The following is a 17,212-nucleotide window of genomic DNA, read 5'->3' on the forward strand; positions in this document are numbered from 1 at the left end:
AAAAGGCATACAAATAAAAATCCCGATTTGGATCCTAAAAAAGAATAAATAAAATAAGGCTATAAGTAAATATTGTAAATCAGGAAAAAAAAAAAACCAAAAACAAAAAAAAAACAAATAGATTGGCACCAAAGTTAACAGTGTAGATGAAATGTAGAAGGGCAGGTATATTTTCATTTAGACCATGGACTTGAGATCACCTTATTAGTGAGACAGGCATTACTATTACTCATTTTACTCAAGAAAAAATAAATTGGCAGCAGAAAAAAATAAGTATATATAAAGCAGAAGAGAATAAAACTTAAATCCATTCAATATATGCTTCCAGTTCTCTCTGGAGGATTCCCTGTGCCTGAAGAAATTACATTTTCCTTCAGAATGGCAAAGCAGCTCCTGACCTTCAAGTGCTGTCCAGGCAGAGCTATTGCATAAATAGGCACATAGAGGGAAGGACAAGAAAAGCAAAATGAATACAGAAACTGAAGTACCTCCTGAGGCCCTTTGCTTAGCCTTCTGCTGTTGCAAACAGATCCATTACATGATGCTTTTACTCATCATGCAGCTGGACAGACATAGCCACACAGAAAGAAAGCTGGCATTACATACTGAGCACCAGTAAATAGAAGTTAGAAGAAAGTTTATAACCTCCCAAGCAGTTAAGTACAGCCACATCCAAAATCTTTAAGAGGGGAGCACAGAGAAAGGAAAAAAAATAAAAAAATAAAAAATAAAAAACATATATTGAAGTAGAACCTTACTGGGTTGTTTTGGTTAGTCTCCAGATAACTCTGAAGACCACCAGGCTATTCCTCTTTCTCAGTATCTAGCTATGGAAAGGTCATGGTATCAGCTTTGATTACAGTGTCTCAAGACACAAACAGGATCCTTCTAGAAGCAACCGTTTATAGAACTATATCTGAAACACTGAGTAATGATTTAACCACAATAACCCCAGCAGGCCGCTACTCCTCCAGATACCACAGGGCAAGATTAGTAGTTGATCCATCTTGGCAAAGGCTGTGAAATAAATAACTTTAAAAATAACCACAGTAATAGTCCTTACTCTCTTAGGCCTTCATTGCAAGAGCTAAAGCCAAGTTCTGCTATTTGGTTTAATATCAGCCTGAATCCTTTCTTCTCTTTGATCTATGCTTTGAAGGCTTCAGCCATTGCGTAACCACCATCCTGCAGCTGGTTAGTACTGGAGACAAATCCTATTCCTCTTGTGGATGTCACTTGGAATCATCTGGTGAAGGCCAAAGCCATTGTGTAAAAATAAAGGGATGGGGGTAAGGAAGAATAGAAACCAATGAGTCAGAGAAGGTTTGTTTTCCTGTAATGACAAAAAGTCACAATATGACTAGTAAAAACAAACAAACAAACAAAAAAAAACCTCACTTATATTTTAATATCTACACTCATTACTGTGAACAGAAACCCACCTATCATATCAGGCAACCTGACATTTGCACAGCAGCAAGTAGGAAAATGAATGGCAATGATTTAGATGCACAAGAAACTCTCCAGATTCTGCTATAATAGCCTGAGTGAAGCTCAGGAACAAGGAGTAGGTGGCTCTCCAAATACTTCCCAGGGAATTAGACTTTATTATTATTTTTACTATAGCCATTAGCTTTCCAAGTTACATAAAGTGACACTCAGGAGAACACAGACTTAATTTGTTGAAGTATATTCATGTGTTATTTACTAACATGCCTTCTTCTGACAGTCTAAAATAGCTGATGAAATAGTGCATCAATTAATCACTCATTCTGAATCCTCAGTAATTGTTAAGAGCATTTATTTATCTTGCTCACTACGGAATTAAGAGCTTCTCTGCCTCATGGTTGTTCAAATGCAAGCAAGGAATTTCTAGAAATTTACATAATTCAGGCAGAGCTGGCTGCTAACCCACTCTTTCTAAAATAAGATGAAATCTTAAAAGTAGCAAGTGAGAGATCACTAAGAATGAACATAACCCAGAACATTCGTTTTAACCCAAACAGAAAACATCCTCATGCATTCAAAAGCAGCGCACGTGCAATGGAATCACTGTCACATCTTCTGCATGCAGACTACAGGAATGTGTTTACACCCAGGTCACAGGAAAGAAAAAAAAAGTCTTTATGTTTTCACAGAGGAACGATCAATTTACTGAGATAACAGCCAAGCTGTCCATCCTGGAGACAGTTTACACATAACTTGTTCCAAACAAAGGGACTTTGCACAAGTGTTTTCATTATTGTCAGTCTTCAAGAGAGAAGACAGTTCTGTAGCTTGAAGAAGCTTTACAGCATATATCCATCAAAGAGATTTTTTATTCATTATTATTATTAATGAAGTTGTGTCCACTGCTACACAGTAGCATTTTTGTTGCTTATTTATTTATTTACTGCAGACTTTTCTAAACAGGACTTTCAACAAAGTCAGTTTTCCATAACCATTGTATTCTATGGGTGGGGTTCAGCTGTGGAGGGAAAGTGCTACCTTACTCACTTCCTCCCTGTAGAGACTAGATTTCACCACCCCCACACCAAGACAGTTCATTTATTTGCTGTCCTATACATGATGTTTAGTCACGTTCTCATGGTCCTCAGCCAAACAAACCACACAATAATTTGTCCTAACAACATCCTAGAAACAGCCACTTCTCCCCATAGCAAAAAAGGATTCCAAACAACCCAAGGTATAACTTGTGTTATACCATAGGCACCTCTTCACCTTTACTCCTGTCATACATTTCAAACTCAGTGTTTTCTTTCAAGATATTAGTGTTTCCATTAGAGTGGTTTGTATAAATACGTTAAAAACTTCAAAGCAAAAAAAAAACCAAAACAAAAAACCGAAACAAACAAACAAACAAAAAAAAAAAAACCCAAACCAAAAAACAGGGCAAGAGGGAGAGAGTCCCATTTACAATCTCATTTTTTCTTTTCTCAGACTGTTTTCAAATCAGTTTGCTTTTTTGCTGTATTTCCCCTTTGGCCAAAACCCATATACAAAAAGCATCAGGACTACACACTCTCTTTCATTCTGGCAAAGTGAAACGCTTGTGATGCTTCTTCTTATTTATGTGTCAAATGGATTTTCATTCTGCTTTCAGCAAACAAGTTGCTTCACTAATAGAAATAAACATTTGCTTAGATTTTGAATACACTTGAACAGAGTTCATAATATACATGCTTTTAGAGGGAAGTTAATGGAAGTAAAATACATTTGCCCTATCAGTCTGTAGCAAGTTTCATGTTCAGAGCTTAAGGCAATCAGAGATCATTTCCAGATGACCTCAATGAGCTGAATATTTGTTTTCTCCTAAACCTTGTGCTTGAAGACTAAGTTGAAGTTTTGATGTAGAGCTTCATAGCAGATAAAATTGATTTCTGATAGCTTTGATGCAAGCACAGAATTGATGCAAAGTGACAGACTGAGTTGCAAGTCATCTTTCCAAGCCTTGGAGCACAACAGCAGTTACTTACAGAGAGAATGAATCAAACCCTCCCACCTACTTTCTAGAGCAGGACTTGCTCACATAAGCCACCAGCCTCCAGGAGGTGTACTAGATTTATGGATAGCTACTAGGATTACTAAAGTCAGTAATGACTTAAAATCTGACAGAGACTAAAACAAAATAATGACCTTTTGTTTTAATCGGATATTAGAAAGATAAAGTGTGTGAACACACTTCTGAAAAGGTACTGGATATCCAGGAAACTGTAGAGATTCTATAGCAATATGTCATAATTTTTAGTAGTGAGTAGTCTACATACACACCACACATCCAGAGGGTGCAGGTGAATTGTGACCAGCATTACCACTTCTCAGTTCTCTTGAGGAGCAGTGTTGCCAGCCTGGCACACAGCAAAAGCAAACTCTGACTCTGAATAAGGGCAAAGAATAAGCATGAATATACTTTAATTATTACCACAGGATAAAGCTCATTCTTCAAAAAGCAACTCAAGGCATATTTACCCTACTGGCTGAAGCAATAAACAAATCATGCAGTATCAAACAGGATATAAAGAGGTTCTAATTTAGTCATTTTAAACAGAAATTCCTGTCTTCTCAATGCATCAGTAAACAGCAGCACTAAACCAGGCACTGGCAAACTATGTATCTGACCTGCCTGCAAATCAAACCATCAACTGCACACAGCTTTGCATTACAGTCACTGCATTTAGATAACAACAGAAGAAAAAGATTTTGTTGACTAATAAAGCCTTCCTTCAAAGAACCTATAGGCCAGGAAAACACAAGTGATCCATAAGAAAACAGAAATAAATCAGGCTTTCACATGCATTTATACCACTGCTTACATGAGAATTCAGAGAAATGGAGTACATGTATAAGATTTACCGCAAAGCTGTCTGGCTCTGAATATAAACAAGTATGTTTTTCTAGTACAGGTCACCAGATTTTGACTGTTATTTACTGGAACTGTAAACATAAGTCCAGAAAAGAGATACTCAAACAGTTTTTAAATTATTCATTTTAACAAAGAATTGAGTTGAAGCAGGCGCCAAAACCTTCTGTATTCCAATGAGGCAAATATGATAATAATGCTACTCACTACGCAAGTGAGCTACATATAATTCCATCATAACTAAAGCCTAAATAAGAATTATTTTCTCTTACTGGCATAATCATTCTACTCTTCTTCCTCTATTATTTAAAACAACCTCCCAGTCCACCTATTATCATGTACTAAGACGTTATACCCTTAAAGAAAACTGTCTTTAGACTGTAGGGATCTATTTCCCTGTTTTTCTCCACCCAGTTTTTCCTCAACAACCACCAAGTTTATGGTTGTGCCTTCATCCTGTTTACACATCACTTTTCAAGGTTCCTCTTCCTGTTAATAATAAAATGAATGGCTTGGCTACTAAGCTAAATTTTTGTTACTTACTTCCAATACTTTCAGTATACTTCCAATTTATATATATTCAAATGAACACCAAGGGAAAACTGTATAGTTGTCTAGTTAAACTCACTTTGGTCTGATCAACTACAACACAGTTGCTCTGTGCTGTCAGTTAAACCCCATTATTAAATCATCCTATATCTCTGCTCAGTGAGAATTTCTTGCCACAGATTTCCATTGCAGCACTTTCAGCTGCAGCATATGTGTTGCGATAGGACATTTGAATCTTGCTTTCTTTAAAAAACAAAGGGAGAAGTGGGCAAATGAAGGGAGGCAAGAATTCACTCATATGCTTCAACTGACTCTTCCTGGGCACAAAAACTCTATGGCACTTTAGGAAAAAAAAAAAAAAAAAAAAAAGAAGCACAAGAACAGCTACACTCACCACCTTTCTAGTTAAAATAATCTTCTACCACTTCCACTGGTAAATTCTAAAGGTCCAGCCCTGTTAGAGACTGATTCAGGCAGCTAATACTAAAAAGTAATTAGGTATAGGTTATAGAATCTTGATACAGCAATGCCATTAGATATTATTGCTATAGTTTCTAAATACACATTAAGATTTAAAATTGAGTATTTGGCTTGATGCATAGTTTTAAGCTGTCATACTAATCTTCACAAAATTCATGAATTCATATAGAACATCACTGTCCTCAGCTGATACAAGACCAGATTTCCACTTTTACTGTCATTAGAGACTATATCAACTCAAATGGAAATAATTTGGTCCCTTGTCCACCAGAAGTCCTGCAAACTCGAGTGAAAATAATTCGATTACAGGCTGCAAGAAGGACTTTAGATCAGCTGAGGATGGTCAGCATGAGTCCCATGGGCTAGATTTGGCACCAGAGGCATCTCAGCTGGCCTCCAGGAATGTGAAACAGAAGGTTTCCTTCTTTAATCAGAAAAAACAGGAAATAAGCTCAATGAGGTCTCCCAAATCTATTGTAGAGTTCTCTCTTGACTAGGCAAAGAAACGTTCCTGCATGATGGGGAATTTAACCAGCTGTAGTTAGATAAATAAGAGCTGAAAGAACATGCTAGCAAGTCTCAGACATCTTCAGCTACACTATCACAACACAAGGAGTTTATGATTAATTTCTTGTGGTGGGCAGGCATGCCTACTTCATTAACATTGTGCCCACTGTTCATAGACAAAACATTCTCTAAAGCTACAATGTTTATGGAGGTACTTTTGACTTTTTCCCTAGCAAATAAAGATTTCAGCACTCACTCCCCTAATCAGGCCCTCTTTCTCTCACATAAATATAATAACAATTGTAAAAATACAGAAGGAACAGCGATTATAGACAGCATGATAAAGCAATTTATTTGGATTTGTAAGCGTGTTGCCTTAGCCAGCTATGTTTTATCATCTTCCCATCAGGTTTTCAATGGAAATACTGTCGCATCTAAACTGTTTTCCTGGTGGCACTGTAAGAGCTCTGAGCTAAAGAATAATAACTTGAAAAGGCATTTCAACATAAACATGTGAGAAGGTAGCTGCTGATTTGGGTTCTCTGTCTCCTGGCTTCTGTACACATTGGGCTAGCTCAGGTTTTGGACCAAGACCCAGAAGACTCCGAGACGAATGAAGTCACCCTTTGGACTCCAGAACATGGTCTCACTTGCTTCTTTTGTTGAGGCTAATCCTGGAGGTGATGTTCCTTGCTAGGAACAAGAAAATATTTCTGCAAAAGCTGAAGCCATGTTACTAAGAGTAGCAAAGGGAAAGAAGAGATTACCCTGCTTACATTTGCTGGTAGACTGCATGTTTGACAGTCACATCAAAGCTAAAGTATCCTGTTTCCAGCCCTCTGCATCTAGCCTGAAGCCTGTGCAACCACTGAAATGAGAAATAATGGGCTACAGCATGAAATAACTTCAGGTTGATGAAAGATATTTTGACCACTTGGAAAGATATTTTTCTCACTCCCAACATTTACTTCTCTCAAATGCACCTAAGTTACTTTATGATGGCATTAGGGATTTTAGTTACACACTGTCTCTCAGCCATGTCCTCAGTTGTACTGAAATACAAGAAATCCCAACATAACTCTCATTAATATTTCTGCCATTGCACTTTTTTACCTCCATTCTCTCCCCCACTCTTTTTTCCCCCCCTCTTTTTAAAATTTGCATGTATAGTTGTTTCAACTGTAAACATTTTAGGCTCCAGGCAGCTTCAAGAACAGTCAGTAAACTAACGATGAAAAGAACCCCAAATAAGGAAAAAGTATGGTTCACCAATACGGCCACAAACAAATCTGAGGGCAAAGGCAGGGAGGAAAAATAAAAATAATTAAAAAAGTAATAATAATAAATTGGGCAGAGTTTCCACATTCCTCCTCCATAAGGGCTCTAAGTGAGTCATCTACTTAACAACTTACCTTGAAGTAGATTTATAGTCGATATTTTTCTGGCTTTTTTAACCCCCCTCAAAGCTTTCTCCATTGGTTTGTACAAATACAAGGCTAACTTTGTATTTCCTTTGCACATTTAGCTCCTTACTTTGCATTGATCCCCTGATCCACAAAGCATCTCTGATACTTATTCACTTTACTTACTTACTATCTTGCCTCAGTAAAAGGCCGGTGCTAGTTAGAGGACAAAGCCGTAAAGGCAAATTCACAGTCCCAACATTGCCTTGGGCTGGCACTGTCATTGCCTTTAAATGACTGAGCACATACTCAACTGTCCCAAGATGGCAATGTCATCTAACTGTAGCTGTTCTGATCTAATGAAACAAAAGTTCACTACTGCTGCATCACTTCATCTTCATACCCATTTTATTCAGGTTGGGCAATTCCTATCATTACCTATATCTCTTTGACATAGGTAACTGACATGCCAGATATTCACATTCAATTCTAAGCCATGGTACAGGCTTCTTTCAAAGTCTTGGGCTAGTTTCCTAATGGGAGTTCTGTTTTCTTCACTTGTAAAAATCAGAATAGTAAGATTTCTAAGCTGAGCTTTGGATACTTTGTTTATATAAACTGTTAATTTTGTGTACACAATCACAAAAATTACAAATACTTTATAATAATGTTCTTCAAAGTATATTGTTCTTAAATGCTACCTAAGAGAAATGGGAATATTACTATAGGACTAATTTATCATGAATTAACTAATATGATGTTTTAAGGTTTTGTTTTTAAATAAGAACTACTATCCTCTGCATTGTATATCCAAGAGAAGCCCTATTGCCTGTAGGCTAATACATTTTTTTTTATGCACTGTCACTATGTTGCTGAAGACAGGGATTTAGAATTTTAATATTTGTAATAACATAATGACATCCAGGTGCATGACCAAATACATTCTTCCACCTATGATTTAGCATTGAGCAGACGTGCATTTTGTTGCAGTCATGAAGGAAATTAGATGTGCCCCCTTACATAAGCCTATCTTGTGTTTATCCTGTAATACACAAGTAATAACTTTTAAGATAAATGTTTTGGTGCAACTGAGCTCCTTAGAGTTTTAGCCTAAGGAAAAAAAAAACAACTATGAGAGAATTTATGGCTTTGGCTTGGTATAGTTTGTAATTACTCCCAGGGAGGTCGGAGAGAAAAGGCCAAATGATGAAAGACAAGTCCCCCACATCTTTGAGGAGAGCTGTGTGGGAAGAACACAAGAAGCCTTTCTGCTGTAAAGCAGAAGAGTGGCAGTTAATGAGTAGCACTGTTGAAAATTTAATCTGGGGAGTGACTTCAAAGCAAACACGTCACTGAATTATATTCCAGCTCATGTTACACATATGCCATTGTTGGATATGCCTCATACTACAAGGACATGATCACCTTTTGGCTTCTCTTAATCCTTCATGTTTTCCCTTCAGCACAGAACCTCCATCCCACTTCAGTCAGGGGTTAAAACACATGGAGAAATTTATTCTCCAAAACACAAGATACAATTTAATAGACTTCTGATAAGTGTACTTTATTCTTTGATACAATCTGCTGCCTTCTGTGATAACAGAGATGCCAGAGTAACAAAGGTGTTCAGATGACTGATAGGCATAAAAATTTCTTTAAAGAATTCTCATGACAAACATCATTGATTTATTAACATCCAGATTCTCAACTACTAGAGAGAAAACAGTGGTACTTCTGCCAAGAACATACTACAGAAATTAAATTGTCAAAACAACAACCCATCACATGGAACATGCTTATCTGTTCAATACACAGAGGTTCCCTCAATTTATATTAGTATTATAAGAACAGGTACATCTAACATTTCTAATTTGCCAACAGTAGAGTTGTGTAAGAAGTCATCACTGCTCTTCTGGTGCGCTCATCACTGTGTGACTAATTACTGCTATATGCCTCTTCTTGAAAGGAAGAACAACAATTAAAGGAATATCTGACCACACTGAATTTACCCCATAGTCAGCACTAATCCAAGAACTAACAGCAGTTTTCCTTTCCAACTACTGATGCAAGAGATTTATAGAGGACTATAGAAAATTGTGTCAGCTGGGCACTTAAGCAGTTAATCATGAAATAAGACCTGCAGAGATACAGTGCAAGTAAAGCACATTAACATTTCTTGCAGAATTTCAAACAGAGCCAGAGACAGCAGACATTAATATTAACATCTGACCCACCCTAATTCTCACAATATATCCTCCTTCATGTAAATTTGTATCTCTGTAAGGACAATTGATGTACAGCAAAATTAATGGAAGAATTCCTCTTAATGACACATTTAATTCCTTCTTAATTGATCATGCATACTTATTTTCTGAAAAAAAAGTTTATTTAATACCCCTAAGCAGATCTCCTTTCTGAAGGCAAATGATGATAGCTCAGCCATGAGCATTCTGCAGCTTTGCTAATATAACTGATTCAGATATAAGAACCTCTATCACACAAACTTTTCTCTTGCAATTGCCTAAAATCTGTTTCCAACAAATTAGTCTTTTCCATGTTGTTGCACAGTGAATATTAATAAAAATAGGAGGTGAAACGGGAAAACAAAGCAGCTAATGTACAGGAAGTCAGTCTCTAATGAGCACTTTAACTGTGCTATTGAAATAATATAGTGGGGCTGGATGTGTAAGTGCAGGAAAAATGTATAGTACAATTTGAGGGAAAATGTGGAATTAATAGATTTACAGTTATCTGCACTTTTACACGTAGTTAAGAAGGAACCTTAAGTTAAATTTCAGTGAATCTACATGTTAATTTAGGGCATCCTAGAAGGTTACTTACATTCATGTAAATGAGGACACCTACCTTCCTCCCCCCCCCAGCCCCACTCAAAAAAAAAGAAAAAAGAAGTACTGAATAAGTGATGAATTGATCTAACTTCAAATCAGCCAAAATAACAAATAATATGTTAAGATAATCTTTTGTTATCTTAAGTTCTATCACTTGAATTAATAACAATCACTTGTTCGTAAGTAGAATGTGCTGCTATTTTACCACCAAAATATATTGTAAATACTAAATTGATCTTATTAACTTCAAATTTTAAAGGTGAAATATTCTACTCAACTTTCTCCACAGTAATTTTGATTTAAAGAAACTTGGGACTGTTTCAAGAGCTGTCTGAAGAGATAAATTCATTTCAGATGTGCCCACCCCAGATCTGCTGTCACTGATAGCAATGTTTTGTTTGTTCAAACACATGGTTATCTTCTCTGCCAAATGTTTTGAAATGACTAGTATCAATGAACTTTTCCTTAGATAGAGCATGCACACATTTGATTTGCGTGCTTTCAGCTTTAGTCAGCAGAGAAGTTCACAACTGGGCAAAGTTAACAAGGTTTCTGCATCAGCTTTCTACACCTGCTGTAAAGACATACAAACTGCTCAATCATATAATGAACCACTCAAAATTTTCAGCCACGTGTTTCCAATCAGAGAAATCACTGACTTGGTTTTGCTCAACCTCTGGAGCTGAGCTACAGCAGTTCCATCTGTGATCAACAGGCAGCTTGGATATCCTTCCAGGATGGGCAGGACAGACCTATTGCTCATCACCATCTTCGCTAACTCAAAGCAATCTACCTATTTTTAGTCAAAGACTAAGAAATACTAGATTTTTCTTTTACTTAATCTCAGATCTTTGTGAAGGCATTTTCTCGATTCATTGTTCATTGTGTTCTTGCTGTTTTCAAACAGAAACCAAAAGCTCTTTGTATGCAGAACTAAAGCATATGCATATGAGGAGCAGACTTAATGAAGGGTTGGGGTACATACTGGTGATAGCATTGTAATTATAATTTTCTTTCACTCAGAATTTGCAAACACACTTGGGAAAGTTTGAATGCCTGCCTCTGTGCCAAGGGACAACAAGAAACTCTAATTGCAATTCACTGTCTGCAAGACATGGAAATGATTATGGCTTTCCACTCTTGCTTTGGAAAGTTAGTAACTCATTCCCCCACATTCAGATTTCAGACATGAACTTCTGGTGACCAGCTAGTGCTTTATAGAGAAAGGAGACCAGCTGCTATTCCCTGAAAACATACTGTTCACAGTACATCAGAACAGCAGTACCAAATAAAAGTTTGAAGAGTGCTGAAATCCTTTATTCACATACACAAGCTACTCTAATGCTCTCTCTGGATTTCAGGACTAGATTATGTCATTGATATAGACACAAGTGACATAAATGAAACAGAAGCAAGCTCTTTCAGTCTTTCTCACTCAAAAACTTGTCTTCAAGTCATCTTCATCCACCTCTGATGCTTTTCTGACAGGTTTTACAAGGAAGTCAACAGATGTCACTACTCATAGAGAAAACCACCAGGCAAATGTTCCCCACAAGTAGTCCTGACCTAGTAAAAAACATAGCATAACGAGGACATATGTGGGCAAGCCAGCACTACAAATGCAGTAAGGATGGGAAGCTGCAGCATCTCTGTTGTGTTAGCAAATACAGATTCAGCTTAGGTCTCTTCAGCTTTACTCTAGAATTCCAGTAGACCAAAAGAAGTCTGGAAGTTGAGAGCAGAAGTATTACTTCCCCTTCAAACTCTTAAGTCTGAAGTTAGATCTGGTTCTAAAAGCCCAATCCTGTATCTAATCCACACTGATTGCTGAGATATTTCTGCCCATATATACACACACTTGTGCATATATGAACAATCTATTTTTAAGTACACTTGCTACAATCCCTACTCAATTATGAATTTTCTAGTGATAATTCATACTCAGCAGCAAAACTCAGATCCTGACTGCCAGAATTTCAGAGTAATAGTTTTAGAACCTTCTTACAGCTTGACAGTAAGTACTTTCATAAGTCAGTAAATCCAGTTGAGATTTGTTCCAAAGCAGCATTTACAAGTTGTCATTACCTTTTCACGTGATCCTATTGACTAAAGCAAACTCGAGAGTTTCTGATCTACTTGCAGCAAAACACATTCTGCACTGGTTGAAGTAAGCTACATCAAGCTATTCTATGTATAATTCATATAGCTTCTACAGTCCAGACCTACACATGTACTCATCTGACTCTTACATCCTTCCAAGATAGCCACAATTAACTGAGACTTGAAGGGCAGTTACTGATCGGATAGAGGACAGGATCTCTATAGCTCAGACCAGAAAAACCTTCCTCTTCCTAATGCTGCTAGAGTGACTTAGAAATTGCCTTCTGGGCTCCTAAGTTTTTATATTTAAGTTTTTTCAAAGAAATCATTTCTTTGGTTTTCACACAAGAGCTGCAATTACGAAGTTCAACTTTCAAGTCTTTACTGAGAATGCGGTGGCAATACCAGCCTCCTTTCCCATACCTGCTGCCCTCCACATTAGTCAAGGGGACAACAAACACTATTTGGATGAATCAGACAGGAAATTAAAATAACACATGAATGTTTTTGTCAGACTAGTCAACTGGAGCTATCTTCCCAAAGCAATTCGGCCAGAACTCTGTACACACAACTGCACCTCAACAGCTACAGGCAGAAACACCTCTTGCAGAGAAAAGAACAAGCAGGAGGAGTTTTGAGTGAGTCAATGAGAAATGCTGTTAAATGTCAGACCTCAGCCACAGGGCATCCCTGCTCCAGTCAGGAAAATCTGGATCCAGGATATGGCCATAACAAGATTTGGATCAGAATTCAGTCTGTGTCTTATGCCTGGTAAGGGACTTTGCTTTAAAACAGCCCACCTCAGCACATTCTACTTTTTGTTCTCATGACGTGCATGGACTCGGGCATTAAGCGCTAATTTGGAAAAATCCATAATTTGATTACCTTCATTGGTTCATGGCTAAAATTACGACAATATAGAGCAAGGTACTTTAGGCCTTTTGTATTCCTTAAATCAACAAAATGGACAGGAGTTGAAGGAAGTTATTACACACAAGATAATTAAATCCACCTCCAAACACCATTCACTTGACCTATCACTTGCTTTTCTGTCCTTATTTTACCCAGCAGCCTCTGTCTAAGCACCTGTCAACAAAAAGCAAAAAACTTGCATACTTGGCTACAAAAAAAATAAAGCTGAACTTGTTTTACTTTAATATCATATTCAGTATTATTTAAGACAACAAAGAAGGCCTTAATAAAAGACATGAAAGAAGGCTCTACCTTCAATTTAAATTCAGCACTGGATTGTCATCATTACAAATCATTCAGCCTTAAATTGAACTAGTTTAATATCCTGAAACCTCACAGAAACCAAGAGAATTATTTTTCTCCCTCTCCAGGAAGGATTTCAGGCATCCCACTGGTACTCCACATTCTTGTAGGAGCTGTTCAGTGGCCCAGAATTGAATAATACAAGTACTCTTGCTTATATGAACAACTTACTGTCTATCACTCAACTTCACCATGGTATTAACAATAGAAATGTGAAAAAAATAGTTGTGAAGACTGGAAGAACAGAAATAACTGATTTAGTGCAAGCTAACTGGAAGAGAGAATAAACTAATAAGATTAATTGAGTAAATTAATTCAGTCACTCAGTTTCAAGAAAGAAGACAATCATCTCAGATATGCAAACCCCCACAGAGAACATCACTGAAGTGAACTGCCCAGGGAGACTGAAGTGCCACCAGCAGAAGCTATTAAAGCTGATCTAGTAAATATGCTTCAGTGGAAGAGCAACAGCTCAAGAAACGTGCATGATAGCTACTTTCTCTGAACACTTCTGCTCACTGAGTTCAAATGAAGGTCAGGGAAGCTGCTTTCCATTCCTCCAGACACACTCACTTTCAAATAACTTTTCAAAGCATGCAAAGGATTTGACATATAAATGCACCTGCAATTGCATGACCACATCTGGGTTCAGCTCTCCTTCATATATCAGATTGATAGAGGGGAGAGAAGCACCCCTCTGGAATACACAGATATTGACATGCATTTTATTCATTAAAGAAATGTTATTTTTAGGCATTATTTGTCACCCACTAATTAGCATCCAAAAGCAGAAGGATAAGTGAACAATATCCAACCTGAAGTTACTGCTACAAATCCTTCAGCTGAAATGCTGCCAGCTTTTTAACACCTCAATCACTGCAGATGTCTAGTAGTTTCACATTCGTTGTTGAACGCAGCCTACAGCCTCCATGTTTGTAAACTAGCTTTTTGTCCCTTATGCATCACTTCCCAAAGATGACTGCATAGGCTACCAATTGTTAATACATATTCAGATTTTCTTTCTTCAGCTTATTCTCCCACATCCTCACAGAATACATACGTAGACTAGAAAAAGAAGTCAGACCTCCAGTTCTGATTACAAAGAAAGGAAAAATACACGCACACGCAAAATGACTTCTTAAATAAGAGAATACATCTGGGAAAGTGATACCTTTCAGGAAAGAGTGTCAGCATTTAAGGTGTTGCCACTTGCAAAGATTTCCCTTACTCCTACTAAAACGCTGACAGTCTGTCTAACAACTACCATTCAGGTCCCCTACATAGCTTAAGAAAAGAAAACAAAAAAGCAGCATCCAGATGCCCCCCACGCACACTTTTTATCTAAATGCCTGTTTCCTGCTGGTACAACAAGCTATACTTTATTTTTGCCTTACAGAAATGACACAGATGGCACGATTTGTATAGTTAGGGGAAATGATCATATTTTAATAATACTAAAAGATGCCTGAAAAAAGGAGTATATTGCAGCCCTAGCTGTTGTCAGACCACATCTCTCAGTCACAGCTTCAGCTCTGCTAGAACAGACATCAGCTAAAGTGAGAAATGCAATATCTCAGAATGACGTTATCTTCTTGAAAGAGGATACCAAGGAATTCACTTACAGTGCCTTTTAGTTTATATAACAGCAGTACTGATTCATTGATTTACTTTTTTGCTTTAAGCCAACGTTGAAATTTCTGGCACCTCAGACAATAAAACATGCTTTATTACTACTACTCTAACTCCAGCATTTCTTAAGCTAGCAAAGATATCATCCCTGAGCACCCTCTAGGATGAGCTCAAAACAGCTAAAGGATGATCGTGATTTTAGGCTAAGTGGTCTGTGTCCTCCACCGTTTTACAAAGCTCAAGTAAAACCAGATGCCACTGCAGGGTCTGGAAGGGAAGTCCAGAGATCACCCAGACAATCCTCTTCCCCAACCCCAACAGTGAGATACACCTGCCCCCCTACAGCAATGAATGCTTTCAACAAAAAAGGAGGGTGCCAGTGCTTCACTTGCTTTTGGATTAGAAAGATTTTTCTGACATTCAGCCTAGATCTCCCTTGCTACAATTTACAGCCATGATTTATTGATAACCTAAAATAGGAAGACCTCCCGTGTCTTTTAAAAGCCTCCTTTACATGCTCGAGGGCTCAGGCATCTCTTTTATCTGACTGGGTTTGGTTGTTGATCCAACACCACCTCCCACTGAGCTACTGACTAAACATAAACGGTAGTTTTATTCAGCCAGATCATGTTTCCATTGTTTGTAAACAGAATACAAAACACTGCCTGAATCTTTATAGTCAAGATATTGGATTGGACCACACTGCTGTTTCTATCTGCAAGATGTAACGGAGCAAAGTAAAATTAGCCCAACATCAACACCATAAATTTTTAAAATGTGGCCCTATTAAGAAAACCACACACCAATTCACAAACATATGAGATCTCATTGCCATGCAGAGGGTTTTCACTTCGTGAGCCCTTCCTCCCTATCCCAACAAAGAAAGCTATCTCTCAACCACAAATAAATCTAACCCCAAAAAAGGCTGAGAGGGCCAACAAATAAATATAATGTTTCAGTTTGGACTGTGTTCTGCTGATACAACTCTTACAGAATTCCATGATAATGGATGATGGTGGAATGTCCTTGGTTTGGATTCATTAGATAAAGAAAAACTCAAACAATATTTCCCTTATTCAATATGAAGGTTTATTTCTCCCCCTGAAGATACAATATGGATTTCACCTATAAAAGAAGTAGAACTATCTCAGTATCCAGCAGATCTGAATATCCCACAGTATTGGTTTCCTAGGTTACCAGTTAAAGTTATTGTCTAAGCTCTTAAGAAATATTAATTATAGCAACTAAAAATATAATTTTCTGAAAAGCTGAAGTTTATACACATTAGCATGCAGAGCCCACAGTCATCATGCTTATTTCTTCTAAGTACATTTCTCATACAACAGCAAGAAGATCTCAACTTTTGATCTCAGTAACAAGAGCAAGACATAATAACAACAAATCTCTTAAAAGCAAAACAAATAAATTAACTGTTCTTTCCATTCCTATTCCTTGCACTGTTAGCAAAATCAGTTTTGCAGTCTCTAGATATTTCTGCAGTTTAGTCCTTTATCTTACACATATTTTAGTCTATGAATATTTTTCTTCATTGCAACATTGCATTCATCAAGGCAAGAAGTCTTCCTAGCTTCATTAAAAGAGAGGGGAAAGATCAGAAAGGATTGGGTGAAAAGCAGCAAAATTTAAAAGTTAATAATAATAAGTAAAAATAAAAGTCACTTATTATTTTAAAAGCCCAGTTTTTTCGCTTAGATGCTCAAATAGAATGGAACATAATAAGAGGGCTCGATTTTTAACTTAAGTGCATATCTTCCCAACAGGGGCTTGTATTCCTTCTTCAAATTAATTCCTGTTTTAAAGACTAATTCAGCAGAAACAGCGTGTCACTTCAGTTTATACAGCACTACTAAATACTGCATTTCCTGCACGTATAAGATCTCTCATCACAGCCTCCCAAAAATTTATTCCTGACTGTAATGAATGCTAAGCCAACAAAGAGAAATATATTAAGATAGAACAGACAAAGAGGCTGTAGCTACTTTTTTCAATGAACTTTAGAAACCTGGCTTATACTAACACCCTTGAAAAAGTATGTATCA

The 17,212-nt window shown here is 37.2% G+C and overlaps 1 long non-coding RNA gene across 2 annotated transcripts in view; it reads right to left on the minus strand.

Moving 5' to 3' along the window:
- The window catches only part of LOC107315221 (uncharacterized), an 83,101-nt gene that overhangs the window by 34,829 nt on the left and 31,060 nt on the right, over positions 1-17,212 (minus strand). The gene's annotated exons all lie outside the window — the stretch shown is intronic.

This window comes from Coturnix japonica, chromosome 5, assembly GCF_054131305.1.
Source record: "Coturnix japonica strain WE chromosome 5, WE-NBRP24, whole genome shotgun sequence".
In the NCBI taxonomy this organism is placed as follows: domain Eukaryota; kingdom Metazoa; phylum Chordata; class Aves; order Galliformes; family Phasianidae; genus Coturnix; species Coturnix japonica.